At 48.1% G+C, this 20133-nt stretch overlaps 1 protein-coding gene across 5 annotated transcripts in view; it reads right to left on the reverse strand.

Moving 5' to 3' along the window:
- DNAJC4 (DnaJ heat shock protein family (Hsp40) member C4) overlaps nucleotides 1–20133 on the reverse strand; it is a 417545-nt gene that overhangs the window by 345181 nt on the left and 52231 nt on the right. The gene's annotated exons all lie outside the window — the stretch shown is intronic.

Genomic DNA, 20133 nt, shown 5'->3' on the forward strand with positions numbered 1-20133 from the left:
TTCTTGCTTGGTGAAAAATCTTTCCAGTACCTTGCAACGTTGTTTCAGAATGCATACTTCAGGGGAGTACCAGGGGGATTTCTGGGGACCATCAATCTTTTTTATCAATGTTTTTGGAAGGACCACATTCAGCGAGTCCTCTATCCAGTTGCAGAAGTAGTCATTGGCTACCACTGGACTAGAATCAGGCTTTGGTCTGGTCTTTTTCAGTTCGTGGGCCCACTTGTCCAGAGAGAGTTTGGGCCAGGGCCGGTTCAGGGTCAGTGAGGATTGAGCATAAGAAGTGGTGACCCGGGGGCACCAGGAAAGGGGGATGAGGAAGTGGTCGGACCATGGGATGGGGATGGGATCATTTCCTTTAAGGTCCTCCAAATTAGAAAAAACAGGATCAAGGCAATGTTCTTTGACATGGGTAGTTCGCCAAACCTTTTTGTGGCAGCTGAAAGACTGCGAGGTCTCGCGCTAATTCGAGTGCTGTTGCTGCTCCCAAATCGTCAAAGTGCAAGTTAAAATCTCCAAGGAGAGTAAAATTCGCTGCAGTACTGGCTAGGTTGATAACTGCTTCTAACAGAGCTTTACAGAAAGTACCGGTTGCTCCTCGGGGCTGATAAATCAGGATGCCTGTGAGGGAGAGGAGTGGAGTGAATTCTATCGAAATATGAACATTCTCACAGTCTAGGAGTGGGTTCCCAAGCACCGTTAGGTGAGGTGGCCTTTATATATGATGGCAATCCCCCCCCCCCTTGCCTGTGGTTCTGTCCACCCTCTGTATCTGGTACCCGGGGGAGTGCTTGAACAATATCAGGCTCTGAATTAGGGTTGAGCCACGTTTCTGTTAGAAACAAGATCTCTGGGTCATAGTCTTGTAAAAGCATCAAGATCTCTGTAGTATGTTTAGGCAGAGATCTGCAGTTCAGTAGAAGGAGTGTAAATGAACAGAATGGGCACTTTTTCATCAACTTTTCACAAGAAATATGGTGATAACAGGTTGCTCCTAGGGCGCTTTTTAGGTTTCGCCTGGGGCACGGAGCTTTAGCTCCGCCCCCAGAGAAATCTATTGTTTACTATATGTGCTTCAGGAACGTCCCCCGGCTCCCATTGGCTAGCTCCATAAATGGAGGCTAGCCATTGGGAGCCGGATCTGTCTGTCAAGGCCGGACCAGATTCGGGGGCGTTCCCGCGATTTTTTCGCTCTCCACCCACTTCGGATCGTCATTGCGGCGGTGGGTGTGTGTTATTTTTTTTTTTTGAGTCGGCCTGTTTTCTTCATTTTACAAGTGTTTGTTGTTGGAGTTGGCTGCAAGATTCGAGTTCCCACGAGGCAATCAGGTAAGGAGCATTTTGTTTATAAATGTGCTGCGCCGTTCCCGCCCCCCCCCCCGCTTTCCGTGCGCCATCTCCCCCCCCCCGATGTCCGTGTGCTCGTGGTGCTTGTTCCCCATAGACACCACCTGGCCGTTACCCTCCCGAGTGAATGGCTCCCTTCACGGCCCCAGTCATTGCCCCGGGGAGCGCAGCGCCCACTATGCAGTATTTGCGCAGGGTGGGGAGGGGTGGTAAAAGGCAGTGGTTGCTGCATTAATGGAGGCGGATCAGTCTTCGCTGCGCCGCTCCCCGGGCGGGTTCGTGTACTCGGCGAAAAGGTGGGGGTGGTCTGTTGCTCTACTCGGGTGTGGAGATGGGGTGGGCGTGGTGTTCGTCTTCAAGATCGTCATCAGCGATCCGGGATTGGCCGAGCGTTTTTCCAGCATCACCGCGTCACCGGGAGCTCGCCAAGGGAGCCGCACAGTGATTGGCCGATCGACCACGGAGCTGACGACATCAGGGTCTCGGCGAAGGGGCCGCGCTGTGATTGGTCGAGCGCCTACGTCGGGACCGGAGAAGCCCTGCCATCAGAAGAAGAGGGCGTCCTTCGGATCGAAGAGGACGGAGCAGCGGACGACCAGGGTAAGAGAGTTTGCCCGATCAGAGCGCAAGAAAGGGGCTAACATACTGTTCTGCCAGGAGCGCTTTAGGGATATTTGATTGTGCAGCGGAGGCGGCAGGAAGCGCTGAGAGCGCGTGGGCCCGTCTTCTCTTGTAACCTGCACGCCCGTCACCCCTTCCTCCTGTGCACTCCCTACCACCCCATGCATTATGCTTGCTCACAACCGTCACCTCTACCCCATGTAACGCCACGTCTGCCTCTGCAATCTGCTCTCATCATGCATCACCTCTGTTCCCACTGTGAAGCGTTCCGACGCCGCTGGGCAAAGTCCGCGCTACACAAAAATGCATAAACAAATAATAAACAAATAAATATTTAGAAACCAGTGAAGTGTCTTTTCTACCTGGCGTTCCTGCACCTTAATCGGCAGTGAATGAGTCATAGTTACGCGTTGACATCACTCTCTTCTTCTAATGCTGTTACCAACTTGTATAAACAGCACCCAATGCATCCGCATGAATCTCTCGCATGTCCATCCCCATCGCAACCCAACCTGCCCGCCCCATAAAAGACCACCCCTCCCCTGTCCTTCCAGGCCATGCCCTGTGCCCGCCTATCCCCTGCTTCGCGCCTGATCTCCTTGTCATCGCCCCCTCCCCTCTGCTCCTATTGATGTTGTGCTGAGCTCTGCGGCGCCCCCGCACCATCCTGCCGCGCGCCACTGTCCCGCAAGACACCGCCTCGTCCCTTCACTTTCCGAAACCTTTGTTACCCCTTAATTACGAGCCCCCCCCTCCCGCATCGGGTCAAGTCCGGGAGTGGATCCACTCCATTGTCAACTACGCGATGCCCCCTTGCCCGAGTGTGGCACGAGACCTCTTGCCCTCAGACAGCACCGCAACTCAGGCCACAAGGCCTTGCATTTCCTCGCATTCCTCCCTCCCCACCCGCCCTTAGGTCGCCCAGCAGGCACCCCCCACCAGCCCATGCCTGACCCCACCGTCCTGCGCCAGCAAAACAAGGACCCCCAGCAGCCCCCTGTCTCCAGAGGCCTCTTGTGCCGTCCATGGTCAGCTAATATTGCGGGAAGTGACTAACAAACTTCTTTTCCCTTCCGCCATCTCCCTTCTCAGTGTTTGCTCGGCCACCGACTCTTTTAACATTTTACTTGCATCGCCCACTCTGCTCGTTTGTCAAGGGTAAACTATTTATGGGTTTACAAATTACGTAATTAAGTTACAAGATTATTACAATTACTCTTAACACAAAGCAGCAGCTACGTAAAAGTCGTGTCCAGCAGCAGCACTAGCACCACCACCAGAGGCTTGGGGCTCGCCCGCACCCCGCCCTGCTCTGCTGGGCCCTGCTGCTGCTCTGCGCCCCGGAGAGCTCCGCGCTGGCAGACTTCTCAGGTAAGACCCTCTCTGCTTCCCAGCCTGCCCTCTCGCAGCCTGCCCTCTCGCAGCCTGCCCTCCCGCAGCCTGCCCTCTCCCAGCCTGCCCTCTCCCAGCCTGCCCTCTCCCAGCCTGCCCTCTCCCAGCCTGCCCACTCCCAGCCTGTCCTCTCGCAGCCTGCCCTCTCCCAGCCTGCCCACTCCCAGTCTGTCCTCTCGCAGCCTGCCCTCTCCCAGCCTGCCCACTCCCAGCCTGCCCTCTCCCAGCCTGCCCTCTCCCAGCCTGCCCTCTCCCAGCCTGCCCTCTCCCAGCCTGCCCACTCCCAGCCTGCCCTCTCCCAGCCTGCCCACTCCCAGCCTGCCCTCTCCCAGCCTGCCCTCTCCCAGCCTGCCCTCTCCCAGCCTGCCCTCTCCCAGCCTGCCCTCTCCCAGCCTGCCCACTCCCAGCCTGCCCTCTCCCAGCCTGCCCTCTCCCAGCCTGCCCTCTCCCAGCCTGCCCTCTCCCAGCCTGCCCTCTCCCAGCCTGCCCTCTCCCAGCCTGCCCACTCCCAGCCTGTCCTCTCCCAGCCTGCCCTCTCGCAGCCTGCCCTCTCGCAGCCTGCCCTCTCGCAGCCTGCCCTCTCCCAGCCTGCCCTCTCCCAGCCTGCCCTCTCCCAGCCTGTCCCCTCCCTGCCCTCTCCCAGCCTGTCCTCTCCCTGCCTGTTGTCGTGTCCCGGCGGCAGCAGGCAGGAGCGTGCACTGCGTCCCCGAAGTAACAGCCCTAAAGCAAGCAAGAAGTACACCCCCCTCCCACCAATCCCTGTTAGGTAGTGGAAACTGTCCAAACTGGGGTGCAGACAGCCCCTCTCACCTTTCGGCTTGGTACCACTGCACCAGCCGCACTACTTCCCTACTGACCGTTCTCCACTTCAGCCCCGTCTAAATTACAATTCCTGCTTGTGACCCTTTTGCCTGCTTGTGCTTGTTTTCGTGACCCTGTTGCCTGCTTGTGCCTCCGTGTGCCCCTGTTGCCTGCTTGTGCCTCCGTGTGCCCCTGTTGCCTGCTTGTGTCTCCGTGTGCCCCTGTTGCCTGCTTGTGCCTCCGTGTGCCCCTGTTGCCTGCTTGTGCCTCAGTTTTCGTGCCCCTGTCGCCTGCTTGTGCCTCAGTTTTCGTGCCCCTGTTGCCTGCTTGTGCCTCCGTGTGCCCCTGTTGCCTGCTTGTGCCTCCGTGTGCCCCTGTTGCCTGCTTGTGCCTCCGTGTGCCCCTGTTGCCTGCTTGTGCCATGTGGGTGTGTGTGGAGGGCTCTGTGTGGCTGTGTGTGTGGGGAGCTTTGTGTGGCTGTGTGTGTCGGGAGCTTTGTGTGGCTGTGTGTGTGGAGGGCTTTGTGTGGCTGTGTGTGTGGGGGGCTCTGTGTGGGTGTGTGTGTGGGGGGGCTCTGTGTGTGTCATTTGCGAGAGATAAAGCTAGTGGCATTGTAAATGACAATGCCATTTATTTATGTTAAAAAAAACATAAATAAAAATAATGTCAAGAGCAATGCCAATAGCTCTAACTTTAACAAAGGCGAAACCATTGCATTGTAAATGCTTGTTAACTGATGGAGCTGAGAACTAGAGTAACATAGCGATCCGGCAGAAAAAATGCAGGGGCGCGGACAGGCGGAGACGGGCTTGCCTTTGGTGCGCCCGCTGCGCGCGTCTATTCTTCACTTAAGCATGGAGGCATTACTTGTGTCCTTCCACTGCTCATTTATAATATTTAAGAGCTGCATGAGAGTCCATATGTTTTCAAACTCTCTTCCTAGGGTGCTTCTTTTCCCCTCTGACTGGCCCCATGTTGTGCTCTCTCTCGTGCCCACGTGCACAACTTTTGGATCAACTTCGCTGGGGGACAAATACTGCAGTTCCACTTCTGACAGACGCAGAGGTACCAAAAGCCCCAGGAACTACAATCACAGCCTGGGGAGTCACAGTAGAGAAGGTCAGGTCCATTGGCAACTGGTAATCCGAGCAGGAAGGGGGAGGTGGGCCGTGGGGGAAGGCGGGCCACACATGCACACGCACATACACTCACCCATCATCATGCACACTCACTCTTACCCATGCTTTCACAAGTGTGTACACATACACATATACAGACTATTCACAAGCACAAACACATGCACACACCCATTCCTAGCTCAGATGCACAAATACAAATACATTTGTACATGCACACACTCACATACACCAAACATTAAACGCCTTGAGAGGTCACCAACCAGGAACTTGCTTGTCTGGTGAAATGCATTGCAAGATTCTTGCAAATGGCAGTGAGAGGCTAAAAATACACTAGTGTCGCCTCGACCCGGGCTCAAGAAAGCCAAGAGGCACAACATAACACTGGCTCAGCACAGGCAGAGTAAGGGTGAAACAAAAGATCCCATTTTCCTTGGGATGGGCAGAAAACAAAAAGTGATGTCAATAAAATACTGGTTCCGCCTAAAGAAGTGCACAAGAAGAATTATACAACATGCTGCTGCTTCCTCGCGAAGGGCACAAAAAGGGCTATAGGCACAACATGTTGTCTCTTCAGCACAGACACAGAAAAGAAGTAAATGACATGTACGGCGTCTTTATAAGCAAGGAGACAGGCCGAGACCTAAAAACAAACAACTCACCAGCTGATGCTGTGATATCAGCCTCCGAGGTTCGTGGGAGACTGGGACTGCCACCTCCTCTGATTATCTGACCTTGGGTCAGCCAATCAGAGGGGATAGGAGTTGTTTACTCATCAGAGTAACAATGGGTCAATGAGAGATGCCGACCCCCTCCCCACTCTGTGATGTTATGTTATGTTAATTATATTTACCATAGTGCACAACTCACCCGGGGGCATCTCGGCGCTATTGCAGAAGCAAGGATCAAGAGAGAGAGGAAGATCAGAAAAGGTGGGATTTGAGGAGTTGCCTACATTTGCAGTAGTTAGGACATGTGCAAACATACAGTGGAAACTTGTTCCAGTAGTGAGGGGCAAGATAGGAAAAGGCTTTTCCTCCACTGTGGGTCAGGCGAATGCGAGGAGCACACAATAGGGCGTTATCCAGAGATCTTAGGCAACGTCCGTGAGTATACGTTTTAATTCTTTGTTGCTGATATAGCGGGCCATTCCCTTTTAGGGCATTATAGGTAAGGCAGCAGATCTTAAAACATGATCTTTTCTTCACCGGTAGCCAGCGCAATGCCCTCAGCAACAGAGCCGATGCAGTGCCTGATGGACGGTTAAGAACAAGTCTGGCTGCAGTGTTTTGGACAGTCTGAAGTTTGGCAACAAGGGTCTCATTTACATCAGCGGGTAGGGCATTGCCATAGTCCAACCTGCTCATTACTAAGGCTTAGACTAGAGTCTTGCGGGCAGAAGTTGGAAGGTAAGGGAAAATTCTGAGCAGAAGGTGCATATTATGATAGCATACTCCGGAGGTGGCCAAGATGTGCCCTCTTAGTGTTAGTGATAGGTCTATTTTCATGCCAAGATTTTTTACTACTTGTTTGGGTACCAAGATGGAACCCAGTGGGTGATACCACCAATCGTCCATCCATATAGAGGCAGCTTTCCCAAACAGCATGATCTCCGTCTTGTCTGCATTTAATTGGAGATAGTTCCTGTTTATCCAATCAGAGATGGCTAGCATGGCCAGGGTAAAACAGTCCTTTGCTACTGTCAAGTTGGGGTCAAATGTAAACATCAACTGGGTGTCATTGCATATGAGATTATTTTAAGGCCAAAATGCTCGGCATTTGGTAATAAGGTTTTACTGATTGACAATTCGGCTCTGGGCACTTTACAGCTTAAAACTTAAAGCGGCCAGGTTTAAGGCTATTAGTGATGCTTCCCCTTGTCATGAGGGGAGGACCACCAAGCTCTGCTGTGACATCTTCCGCCCAGCGAAGTTCAGCTCAGGCAGCCAGGCGCCTGAGCACTTAGAACATGTATAGCACCTGGCTGCCTGACCTGAACGTAAAGAACTTCTATCAAGCTGAGCTTTGCTCAGCCTGACAGATACTCCTTATGGACCGGCCGCTGCAGGTCAGGTCCTCCGCTTTCTTTCAATAAAGTGCACTACTCTCTACTTTGATACATTACAGGAGCTATGCTCCTACCCTCCCTGAGGTCTTCAAGCTGAGTGCTGCAGAGGAGCAAAGTGGTCACTCCTTCTTTCTGCTCTACAAGTTTAAGATTTGACTCCAAATGACTCCACAGTTTTACTTACAACATCACAATATTTAGGTCTCACCTACGAGATAGCTTTTAGCTGTCTGAAGGCTAACGCCTATTGTGGACCACAATGCTTTAAGTGGGATGAAACAGGGAGGGGCTCTAAAAAGGGAGATGCCTAAATATAAGAAATCAGACTATTGGTTGAAAGGGGTGAGAACCCACATCAAATAATAATCACAGTCCTTGTCTGGGTAAACCATAAAAGTCACTAACTAAACCTTCGCTTAATCCTCTGGTAGCTTGGCACAAAGCAGTTAGGCCTAACTTAAAGGCAATGTGTAGAGTATCGATACAGTGATAAAACAGTAATTAAGTTGAAAGGCAAAATAAAAAGAATCATAAAAGCAAATTAGAAAACTAGTGTACAATTAAATAAACAAAATTACACAAAAATGACAAAAATCCAATAAAGGGAATCAGGGATGTGGATTCTTCAGTTAAAATTGCGCCAAGAACCACAAATGGCCAATACTAGTCAATGGTCGTGGTAGAACAGGAACTAGACGCAATCTGACACTAACTGTAAGGGAGCACAGGTCAGCTACATGAACCAACTTTGTCCTGGTCAAAGATTTTACCTTCTGACGTTAGTCCTTCAAGTCACAATCCTAAATCTTTTTTTTCCTTTAAGACCAAGGCTGACTTTTTCTCCTCTAGAGCTAGGGCAGCCAGCTGTAATTTCTGGGACCTCTCCTCGAGCCATTCTTCCAATTCTGCATGGGTCAGGCTGCTTTGGACAATGCAGGTGACCCTGGACAGGAGAGCATCTCCCCATCTGGCTCTGGGGCCACTGACAGGTCATTCTCCTTTTCCTCCTTCTCTGCTCCAACATCTTGCTCATGTGCAGTAGCCAGTAGCCTGCTTCCCAGGCGCTGAAAACAATTTGGTAGTCATCGTTCTTGAACTCCTTCACCAAATTCAGCCCTCTCTCAATGCAAATCTTCTTCAACTCTACTACTTTGAGGTTGTCAAGGCTGCTCAGATCCACTTTCATTCTTTCAAAAATCACAGGTGCAAAATAGGAAAGTGGGAATGAAATTTAAAAAACAATTTCAAAATCATGAACTAAAAATAAGAGGAGAATTTAAAAATCAAAAGTCCACCTTGATGTCAGATTAAATACAGGGATTTTTGGTTTTAATTTAAATCACTGAAATCCTAGGTCCCACTCCTCACACATGCCTACAAAGCTTTCAATGATGCATGACCAGAATATCTTAATCACCGCCTCGCCTTCCACACACCCGCCAGACAATTTCGCTCTGCCCAACTCCTCTGGCCTCCGTCCCACGGATGCACAAGACCAGAACCGGAGGAAAATCCTTCTCCCACCTCTCTGCCAAGACCTGGAACACCCTGCCCCTCCATCTCAGGCAATCTGTGTCGTTGACACATTTCAGGAACGACCTAAAGACCTGGCTCTTTGACTGAACCCCCACACCTAGACGGATCAGCAGCCCCCTCCTTGGTGCCTTGAGACCCTCACGGGTGAGTACCGAGCTCTACAAACCACTGACCGACTGACTGTTGAACATTAGTGTACGAGATTGGAGTGGGGGGGTCACAATCCACCTCAAATAATAATCACAATACTCGTCAGGGTGAACCACAAATGTCACTAAAGAAACCTGTGCCTCACCCTTTAGTAGACTGGAACCAAACACTCAGTCTGAACATAGAGGCAATCTGTATAATATTTATGCAGTACTAACACAGTGTGTTCAGAATGCTTTTCTCTCGGTGGTAAGTCTACCACTCTGAGATGGCCGCTACAAATCCTGGCATTCCTCCTTTTCCCCCTACGTTTCCACCCTCACGTGACCTCAGCTACCTGCTGACGTTGCCGGAGAGAAAGGGCGGACACCATCTCCACCAGCACCCAGAGAAACCCATCAAAGAAGAGGTCTTCCAGGCGACCAAAAGAGCTTTGTCAACAAACATGATGTTAGCTTATTTTGACCTCAGCGTGAGTCAGAACTCTCTGTAGATGACAGCCCCATTGGTTTAGGGGCTGCATTATCACAGAAGCAAACTATGGTGAAGTGGATCCAGTAGCGTATGACAGTCGTACCTTAACTGAGGCCAAACAATGCTACTTCCACATTGAAAAGCAAGCCATTACAGCACACTGGGGCTGCCATCATTTCCATATACCTCTACGGTCAGGCATTGATGGTTCATACGGACCACCAAACACTAGTACTTCTCTTCAATGGGTCGTCCTCAAAGCTGCCTCCGCGGATTGAGTAATGGATTTTTCATGCAGACATACGGTTTCTCAGCAGTGTATTAACATTGTGCACAACATCTTGCTGACTGCTTGTGAGAGGCTGAAGAAGTTAAGGAATACGTTCAGCTAGAAGTAGAACGGCTCAGACCTCTGCCCATCTCGCTAGCGGAATTCGTTCAGGCCCCCCCCAGTGATGAATGTCTCCTGTGAGCATTTTCTGCAGTTGCATCCGGCAACTGGAACACCCTCACTCAAAAGGTCTCTCATCGTACGGAAGAAGCAAAGCAGACACTGGCATCATTGCACAATGTTTGGCTGGAGCTCGCGGTGTCTCCAGAAGGGTATTTGAAGACAGGCCCTTGATTAGTTATCCCGAGAACATTGCAATAACAGGTGGTTGACCTTGCTCATACTGCTCCTCAAGGGATTGTCAAACCAAAGTCCAGACTGAGGTGCACGGTGTGGTTCTCTAGTCTGGACGATCTCATGTAACAGACAGTAAGACAATGCCAAGTGTGTCAGGCTGCAAGTCCTGCTGAGTCTTCAGCACCCATCACCAGCGAGACCATACCCCCTTTTCTGTGGCACAGAGTTAGTACCAATTTTGGAAGCCATTCCGATGATAGACACATATTAGTAGTCATAGATGATTTCTCATAGTATCCAGAAGTTGAGGTCATCGAGTCGACGAAAGCCAGCTAGACAATACCCTGATTGGAGAAGGTCACGGCCCCTCATGGTTTGTTGAGTGAGCTCCGAACCAGCAATGGCCCCTGTTCTCCAGTCAGGAATTTGCTGAGTACTTGCAGTCTTGTGGCATTCATCATTGCAAATTCACACTTTGTTGGCTCTAGGCCAACGGAGACGCAGAAAAGTTAATGCGAACTTTAAACAAAGTCCTCCGGATCGCCCTAGCTAATGGACAGAACATGGAGAGTGCTCTCAGCACTTTTCTAAGGAAGTACCGTCTCACGGCACAAGCCACAAACAAAGTGAGTCCCAGCACTCTATGCACAATTCGGGCAGTGAGTGACACCATCCCTCATGTGGTAGAACCTTCGACATTGAGGAATCAAGTGGCTGAAGCAGTACATCACAGTCAGACACAGAATGATCGAATCTCCCACACCTGACATGCTAAGGAGCGGAGTCCTCCAGGTCGGTGCTCTGGTACTAGTCAGGAATCGACATCCCTGGAGCAAATTCTTGCTGCCTTTTGAAGTTGACCCTTGGAGAGTGTCATCTGTGAAAGAAACCATGGTAAATGCCCAGAAGCACAGCAAGACTGTCGCTACAAATATATCTTTCTTTAAGTCATACAGGCTGCCAGTTAATGGGCTGACTGATCACATCCAGTTACCCCAAATGCAAGAATTTGGAAACGAGGAGGAGTGCTCGTCATCAGGTTATCTGAGTGGTCTGGTACCATCTCCCATGCTGCAATCAACAGAACCTGCCCCATATCTGATAGGATCTCTCAGACAGCACCTGCCTCCTTAATTAGTGAGGATATTTATTGTACGTGACATTTCTGCAGTACTAACAGGGTGCACCGGGTGCACCTATCTCCTTTCTAAAATCCTGGCTGTGTCTGTGTCTCCACAAATTCCAAACACCCTCCCTTATAAGAGTGTTCTAAAAAAGTGTGTGCAAAGTGGGAAGGAACCTCATGGAAACAACCACCAGGAAACTGCTGGATGATAGGTACTCATCAGTGTGTTCCACTTATCATCGGCGCCTTCCCACCGGAGAGTAAATAAACGTGTAAGTAATGTGTGTAACTTAATAGTGAAACTAACTACAAGAACCTACTACAACCCGACCCCCTAGGCTAGAACACCTAAATTCAATGTTCCAACCCACTAAAACTGAGCTAGGCACCACAAGAACTATAATCAACTTTATTCGCTGCTGGGTATCTGCTCACATTAAAAACCAAAAGCTACTGTTGAGCTTCGTTTTAACATATATGAAGCCAACATGTTTCATTGCCTATCAATCATTGTGGGCAACTTCTTCAGGGCTAGGGGTCAGTCCACATCCTACTGCGACTTTACAGCAATAAAACCAGTGGAACACAGACACAAACACAACACATAAAGACATACACAAAGTGACACTGATCAATGGTTGGCCCAAAAACACAAGTTCAGTTATATTGTCATTACTCAGTTGACATGAAGTTTTACCTGGTGTTTGCCACTCTCTGGCATACCTGCAGCCACCAGTATAAGGGACGTGTACGCATCCACGTCTGGTAATCCCAATCGCACTCCGTCAACCTGTAAGCGGGATACACACATATACTGCCAATTCAGGGCCCACGGGGTTTCTATTAGTTCACCAGTTTTGTATCATTCTCATTGAATTCCCCCCACACCACTTTGTAACCCCCCATCACGGGTCCCCTCACATCAGCGCACTGCCTACTCGTGGCGCATGAATTGTGATCTCGGTATCATCCTAATTAGTTAATTAATTCTGCCCGCTGTGCTTTCGCTTCCTTCTCTCTATATCACTATATTCGTGCCCCTCGGTAAATTACACATGGCCCCCAAGAAAGTTATTCAATTCCAAACACTCACCCAAAACTGCCACACATTTCCTTCTAATGCGCCCAAAACATGCAGCGTATGCTACAAAGGCCGCCCGCATTGTACTCCTTTAGCGGTAGCCTCCAGCTATACAAACGCACTCTTACCGGACCAGTTACCAACGCGTTCGGTATAAAACTCCCCGCTCGACTGCTCCTCCAAAGCGGGGCTTATTGAAACTCTTCCACTGGGCGTGCTCAGACGCCGTTGCAGCGCGCACCCGCGCCGATCACGTGGAGCGCGACTATGGCGGCCATCTTAAAGTGGGAAAGAGAGTACAATCTAACTCCTATACTCACACTATAGTCGAGAAATACAGGCAAATGTACTTATTTACATGTGATGTTGGACTCTTACTTTTATGAACATATTATTATGCACATGTTTTTGGGACTCAGGGCTAGATGTAGGTAATTGAAATTTACCAATTCTAAAATACCGAATTTTACCGATTCGGTATTTTAGAATCGGTAAATGCTATGTAGCTAAAAAAATCGGTAAAAATTACCGAATCGGTACGATTCGGTAATTACCTAATTGGTATTTACCTATTCGGTAATTCCCATTCATTCCTATGGGCCTAGAGGCCCATAGGAATGAATGTGAATTACTGAATCTGTAAATACAGATTCGGTAAAATAGGGAAAGCTTCAAGGGTGGCAGGGTGTCTCATTGACACCCTGTTGCACCCCTGAAGAGTGCTTGTGTGCACATGTGGCACACATACATGCCCTAAGGGCACGTATGTCTGCCACATGGCACTGTTGAGAATGCACGGATTTGCATTTTCAAAGGTATTCAATATTTACCACCAACTAATAGTTGGTGGTAAATAACGAATCCTTAAAGCACAACAGCACTATTAAAAGTGCTTCCTACATGTCATTTACCGATTTGGTAAATACCGAATCGGTAAATGATGATTCGGTAAATACCGAATTGGTAAATACCGATTCGTTATTTACCGAATCCTCCCCTACATCACAATTGGCTCAATACCGGTTGGTAAACCTGAAATTTACTGAATTTCGGGTTTACCGACCGGTAATGGGCCACCTACATCGGGCCGATAATTTTTTTAAAAGACAACAAAGGGGTATTTTACCAGAACTGGGCATATCTTTTTTTATAAGAACCAGCCATATCTTTAAGGAAAAGCGCTGACACCTCCCATATATTTATCACAGTTTCGAGGGTGAATCCTTGTATTTCTAAAATTGTAATTGGACACAGGGGTTTTATCCCACCAGAACATGCCGGACCCTCAAGGTTAGCTACTGGTGCCCAGCCGGGCAGCCAGCAGTCAACCGCAGGGGTAGCCAAGTATTCTGCGTCCTCTGGTGGTTGTTTCCGTGAGGTTCCTTCCCACCTTGCACACACTTTTTTAGAACACTCTTATGATTGGGAGGGTGTTTGGAATTTGTGGAGACACAGACACAGCCAGGATTTTAGAAAGGAGATAGGTACACCCTGTCAGTACTGTAGAAATGTCACGTACTATAAATATCCTCACTAATTAAGGAGGCAGGTGCTGTCTGAGAGATCCTATCAGATATGGGGCAAGTTCTGTTGATGGCAGTATTGTGAGTGGAGGGTAACCTGCGCCTCTTTCCCTCTTTGCTCCTGTTGCGTAATGACCATCTCCCATGCTGACACCCCCTCTGGAGACAGATAAACATCAACCACCACTTAGCCCAGCTGGTCCCAGTGTCAGTGCAAGGAAAGACTGTTCCTACCTGTCATCAGTTCCCAGGGTTGGATTGGGATTCAAAATCGGCCCGGGGACGCTAACAAAAAAAAGTGGCCCACATTTGCGTATTGTCTTTCCGCAAAACACTGCTTTGGCGAAATTGTATTTAAAAAAGGGGGGGGGGTAAAAAAATGCACAGATTAGTTTACACTGGTGAAACACACCTGTCAACAAGTGAGGCCACTTCTGCTCAGGCCGCCTTCCCCCTCTCAATAATAATGGGCCGGTCCAGCAAGAGAAAGGGAGTGACATCTCTGCCTGTTGATATAAGGGAGGTATTGGACGCCCATCTGCCTCCAGAAAGGCCACTCAGGCACCCACTGTATCCCAACAATGCAGAAACCACCCAAATCGCCCCCCCCCCCTCAGACTGCTTAAAAAAGCAGCCCACAGCTGGAACTTGACACCGGCCCCTCGGACCTTGCCCGGCCACTCAGGCACCCACTGTATCCCAACAATGCAGAAACCACCCAAATCGCCCCCCCCCTCAGACTGCTTAAAAAAGCAGCCCACAGCTGGAACTTGACACCGGCCCCTCGGACCTTGCCCGAGTGCCCGCACTGCCAATCCGACCCTGTCTATCCTGATGCGCGCGCATGGAAACGAGGAGGTGGGTGTGGAACGAACAGGCGGCAAAGAACCAAGAGATATCTCCTCCGGCTGCGTCCAATGAAGTCTTCCCGTTTGAAAGATTTTGTGGTGAACTGTGCTAGTTTTGTGCGACTGGATATTAGTCTAAATTATTTTATGTCTCTCACTCTCTCTGTTCTTGTCTTGCTTCTTGCTTTGAGTTGCAATTATATATCATGCACTGTGTTTTACTATGCAAGTCAAGTGTTATTATTGTGTGTGTTTTGACGTCTGGGTAAAGGAGGAATGTTATGTTGGGGACTGGCCATCCCCCAATATGTAACTGTCCAGGGACGTTTAGAAGGTGGACCCCGCCACCGTTGGCAACAATGGTTGGTACGATCACGTCACAGGGAAAGTAATAAATGAGCCGGGGAGTTTTCTTCCTGGTTGACTGCAAGTTACCAATGCAACTGTGTCAGTGTCCGTTCATCTCACCGTAGCGCGGCCTAGCACATATCAGGCCTACCCAGAACCCAACAGACACCACTCCAAGGGGCAGCAGGTTAACTTTGAAAGTTGTGACTGAACAGGCTGAAAACATTCCTTACAAGCCTGAGATAAGATAGTAAATAAAAATATACAATAACATCAGGCATTAACCCGTTTGCTGCTTCGAATGTTCAGCGGCAGTGCTGAACGTTCGAAGAAACGGGTGCGGCCGCGTCGGCCGTTGGACGTGCGCAGCACCAGGGAGGTAGCTCGCGCAACGTCCAACGGCCGACGGCAGCAGCGAACGGGTTAAATAGCAATGTTGTTGTTAACAAAGAAGGCCTGGGTCGGCGAAAGGGCTTAACAGAACAAACTGAATATCAACGGGAGTCTGTGGTGTTAAAGCAGACAGCGAATAGGACAGGGTAGGCTTGTACTGTAAAATATACCAAACAGAAGCCTTTGGCCGCCTTTGTGTGTGGGGAATGTGCACTTAGAGCAGGGTTGCATGTCTTACCTGTCCTCTATGTATGTACAACAGCTAGCCAGGCACAGGGGGCTACTTTCAGCCATTGTGAAACAATTTCAATAATGTCTGACCTTCCCAGATTGACCTACAATGGCACTGGATCTGACCCCTGTGGCTCCTGGAGCGCATGTGAGCATGAAAGCAAAGGAGGCAGGCCGTCTCTGCGCCCCCCACTCCAACGAGTCTGGACGTTCACAGTGGCTTCAACAAATAGGGCAGTTCCGGAATCGCCTTTGATGAAATTGTTTTCAAGAATTGGCATCGATCATTAGTTGTCCTATAGTGCCCTCTGCAGAGTGAAACATACAATAACAGTATTCTGCGCCAACTGTGGACGCTGCACTGATTAAAGGAATTCAGAACATGAAAAAAGGGAAGTGTGATAAAGTGGAAAACACCTACAATTTTTATTAGGCGGTGAATGTAATCAGGTTAAGTTTTGCTTGTTTGGTGGCCCAAGCGGACCGTGACTCCTGACTAATTGTTTCTCTCCCGGGTAGTGCTGGAATTGGAAAACATGTACTCTGGGAAATTAACAGTCAACTTGTCCATTCATTTATTTTAAAAATCTAATGCAAATAAATCAGCAATAAGGATAAACGTGACAGTAAATCTCTTCTAACTTACTTAATTGGTCACAAAGAGGCTGCATTTTAAAGTATTTTACAGGGTTAAGACATCCGCTGCAAGAGATCGTTGTGTGCCCTGGACTCTTGAGATTATAATAACACAGCAACAGCATAGAGGGTGAATGCGCCTGTTGCAAAGCACATTGTGTAACATGAAGATCACAGATTTGTATTTTATTTAGCTAAGTAAGTGAACTACTGCTTTTGACACTCAGATCATCACTTCCATTTAATAAATTGCAAGCCTTCTAACACAGCATAGTGAGCTATTAACCGGCATAAGTGTCTGCATTCAAACTGTAAATCATGGATTTAGATTCTTATTTTTTTTTCTCAATATCATTATTCTAAGATTGCAAAGAAGGATTGCTTTGGGAAGTAATAAAGTCTTGTTAGTATGTACAATCGCAATCACTGCGTTATGTTGTTACTTTTTATATCCTGAATTTGTGTTTCTCCCGACTATTCACTCTTAACATATGATGTCTACAAGAATGTATGATATGTGATTCTGTGTACATTGATTTACACATTTGTATGATTTATTGTTTGCAATGTAAAGCTCTCAGATACCCTACACAGGGAAGAGTGGCGCTATAAAAGAATTAAATACAAAAAATCAGTACGACCCATTTAAGTCAATATTTGTTCAGTGCTTAATTTGCAAAAAATAAAAGCCAAGGCCCTTGTCACCAAGACACCACAGCTTGTACCACCCATTGCCGCTGCCAATGACAGTACCCGCACAACTACTCACCATGACACTGCTACTAACATGACACTGCTACTAACCATGACACTGCTACATGTGTGACATTTTAGGCTGCTCGAGGCCCTCAAAGCAATAAGAATGGCTTGGTTGGATGGTATTAGTTGTTTGTAATGTATATTGAATAAATAAACAACTGTTGTTCTGCTCATCTTTTATTTGCACAAAGAGTGCTGCCACGTGGCAGCTGTCATAAATGCCAGTGTTGACCATTATGTGCAGGGCATGTGTTGGCCATAGCGGGCACCGGGCAATCCCCCGGTGCGCACGGGTGGGGGGCCAATTTGGGGCTCCTGGTGTCGTTTTTGTTACAGGGCCGTTTTTGCAGCATAGCAGGGGGGGGGGGGTGTCAGAGCACTTTGCCAGGGCCGGGTTTGGTTCCCAGTCCGGCCCTGATTATGTGTCAATACAGAGCACTGGTGGGGTATAATTACTCATGCAAATACATTTTTCATTCTTATAGTCCAGGCACAGCTCTCACACAGGAAGTTGAACACAGTGAAAAACCTGCTCTTAAGTACTTGTGAAGTGATAACAAGCTGTACGCTTTTGTTTCCTTCCATTACATTGGCCTAGGTGTTAGGTCCCAGATGGCTCCGAGGCAGGATGGTACTTGAACAAAAGGATGGCTGACTGCCCTTTAATTCGGATTTTGTTCTGGGCCCAGCAGAAAGTGTAAATAAGAAAGCCCTTTTGCTGCCTTCAGGTTGCTGCTCTGAATGGAATGCAAACAACTTGCAGACACTGTTGAATTATGTCCCAGTGTAAGACAATGACAACAGGACAAATGCAGCATGTTTCCCTAGGCAATAGATGCTGGTACCGGCAAGTTCCCCCTACCTTCCAGCACTTCTCCCAGGGAGTCTGTTTAGCTCAATGGCCCCCCACTTGGTTACACTCACCCGCTTTCCTTTGTTTTCCTGACTGACAATCACACAACCATGACTCTGACCAAACTCATACCTGTCAACTTTTCGAAACCGGCTAGTGGCAGACATTTTGGACAGGTACGCATTCTAAAGCACCAAGATCCAGTGTCGCTGAACAGCAGTGGGAATAGTTTACAGACGACTTTTCTGGGGGTAAAAGCAAATAATTTTCAGGACTGTTGTGAGAAAGTAAGTCTTGTGAAGAGCAGCAGCAGGCGACGGGTCTTCCCTCTGGTACTATATCTAATAACCATAGCAAATGCACGCCACCTACGGGTGCAGGTCCTGAGCTTGCTCCTTATTATACCTGTAATGACCCTAGAGACATACATATGCACGCAAGCACCAGCATATGAGTTGCTGCCTCAGTCAAGACTAGGGATGAAAAATGTTCATTGAGGTAATAGGTAGGCAAATCTACTGGGACCTGTAATTCCTGCCTTAATGAAAGACCATAGTAAGCAGCACTGGTTGTGCTTTTAGCACTGTAAGCTCAGCATTTAGTTTAAGGGAAATTGAGAAAGTATAGGCTTGGAATTCAGTGAGAAGAAGTAAACAAATCACCTGCATACATTTGAAAAGAAACATCTAGTCTAAAGGACGGGATACTTCATCAAAACGTGGTGATTTTCCTGTCCACCGTATTACAAGTGCATCAGGGTACAATGAACTTTTATACAGCAGGCGGGACATCCACCATGATTGGGACTGTGTATCCCGCCCGCCAAAACTCTAAAAAAAGGCCTTTTGTTCCTACTAACAAACAAATGTAGGGACTGTACTGTTAATGCGACACAGTGGGGGAGGCTCCTTACTTTCTAGCTGAAAAATAGTGATTTGGTATACAAATATATATCTCGTGAGCATTATCAGACTTTTAAAAGCAGGCGTTTGCTGCTGATACATCCGAGAGGTATGCCATGCCCTAGCTTTCTTTTATACCTGGTGAAGAATAAGAGAAACTAAAGGGACAAACTCAGTGCTAATTTTGAAAAAAAAGGTTATGTGACAATATATCGTAGCCACTTTACAGTGAAGACAGCAGTGCTTGATTTATCCCTAACTGTACCAGCAAGCTACATCTGAAACTAAAATGTTCAGGTTTGTTACTGCCTATTACTTTATTCTGAAATCCGATCTGATTTTTAGAAAGACAGCACTAGTGCCAGTGCTTGCACCTTAACCATGTCTTTACAGGTTTTGCTGAATACTTGAAGCTTATCTGCCTCACCTCTCACTTTCTTTTTGGAATGTTCACTATCCCTGAGCTGGTTGTTTTTGTTTGTTTTTTAACAGAACCTCATCCCATATGAGAGGGGGGGGCGAGGGACTATTATACTGAGTGTTCCGTCCTCTTACAGGAGATTTTGAAGATGTGGTGTTTTGACCTTCAAATACACCTTCAGAGTCTCCAATTGCTAGTTTCATCCAGGCTTCAGACAAAGTCAATAATCACTGCTTCCTTCCTTTTCCCTGGCAGCTTCGCTCTCCTTCATCTAGCCCTGGCCGTGGCTTGGCCTAGAGCTACTGCTTCAGCACAAGGATAAGCTCCTGTGAGAGTTGTGTCTTATTCAGATACACATACCATAATATAACCAATGTATAGAGACTCAACATTTGGAGAGAATGACTTCAGGCCATTTCCCAATATGCTAAACATTCAACGGGTAGTGCTTTAGGACCAGTATACAGATTTAAAAAAACAAAAAAAGACTTCACAACACGTTTGTGTGATACTATAAGGTAGCAATGTTATTTTCTTAATGAAGGAATAAGGTTGCCGCAACTACACTGAGTAAACACATTTTGTGCAGTCCTTTAAACAGGCATTGTAGGTATATTTTGCATTGTTTTGGGTATATTTGGCTTCACCCGTGATGAGTGATTTCAGAGAATGCACATGTTTCATGAACGAAGAAGTGAGATTGTTATACGACTGCATCTGACAGCTTGTTGTAATGCATATGGGGTGGAGCATGAAACCAAACACTGTCATTTTCACCACACCACAGTCTGTGTACATAGACATACTACAGCACCAAGAAGCCAACACATTGGCGATTTTTGTTCTATAAAACAGAAAT

This window comes from Lissotriton helveticus, chromosome 9 (genome assembly GCF_964261635.1).
Source record: "Lissotriton helveticus chromosome 9, aLisHel1.1, whole genome shotgun sequence".
Taxonomy (NCBI): Eukaryota; Metazoa; Chordata; class Amphibia; order Caudata; family Salamandridae; genus Lissotriton; species Lissotriton helveticus.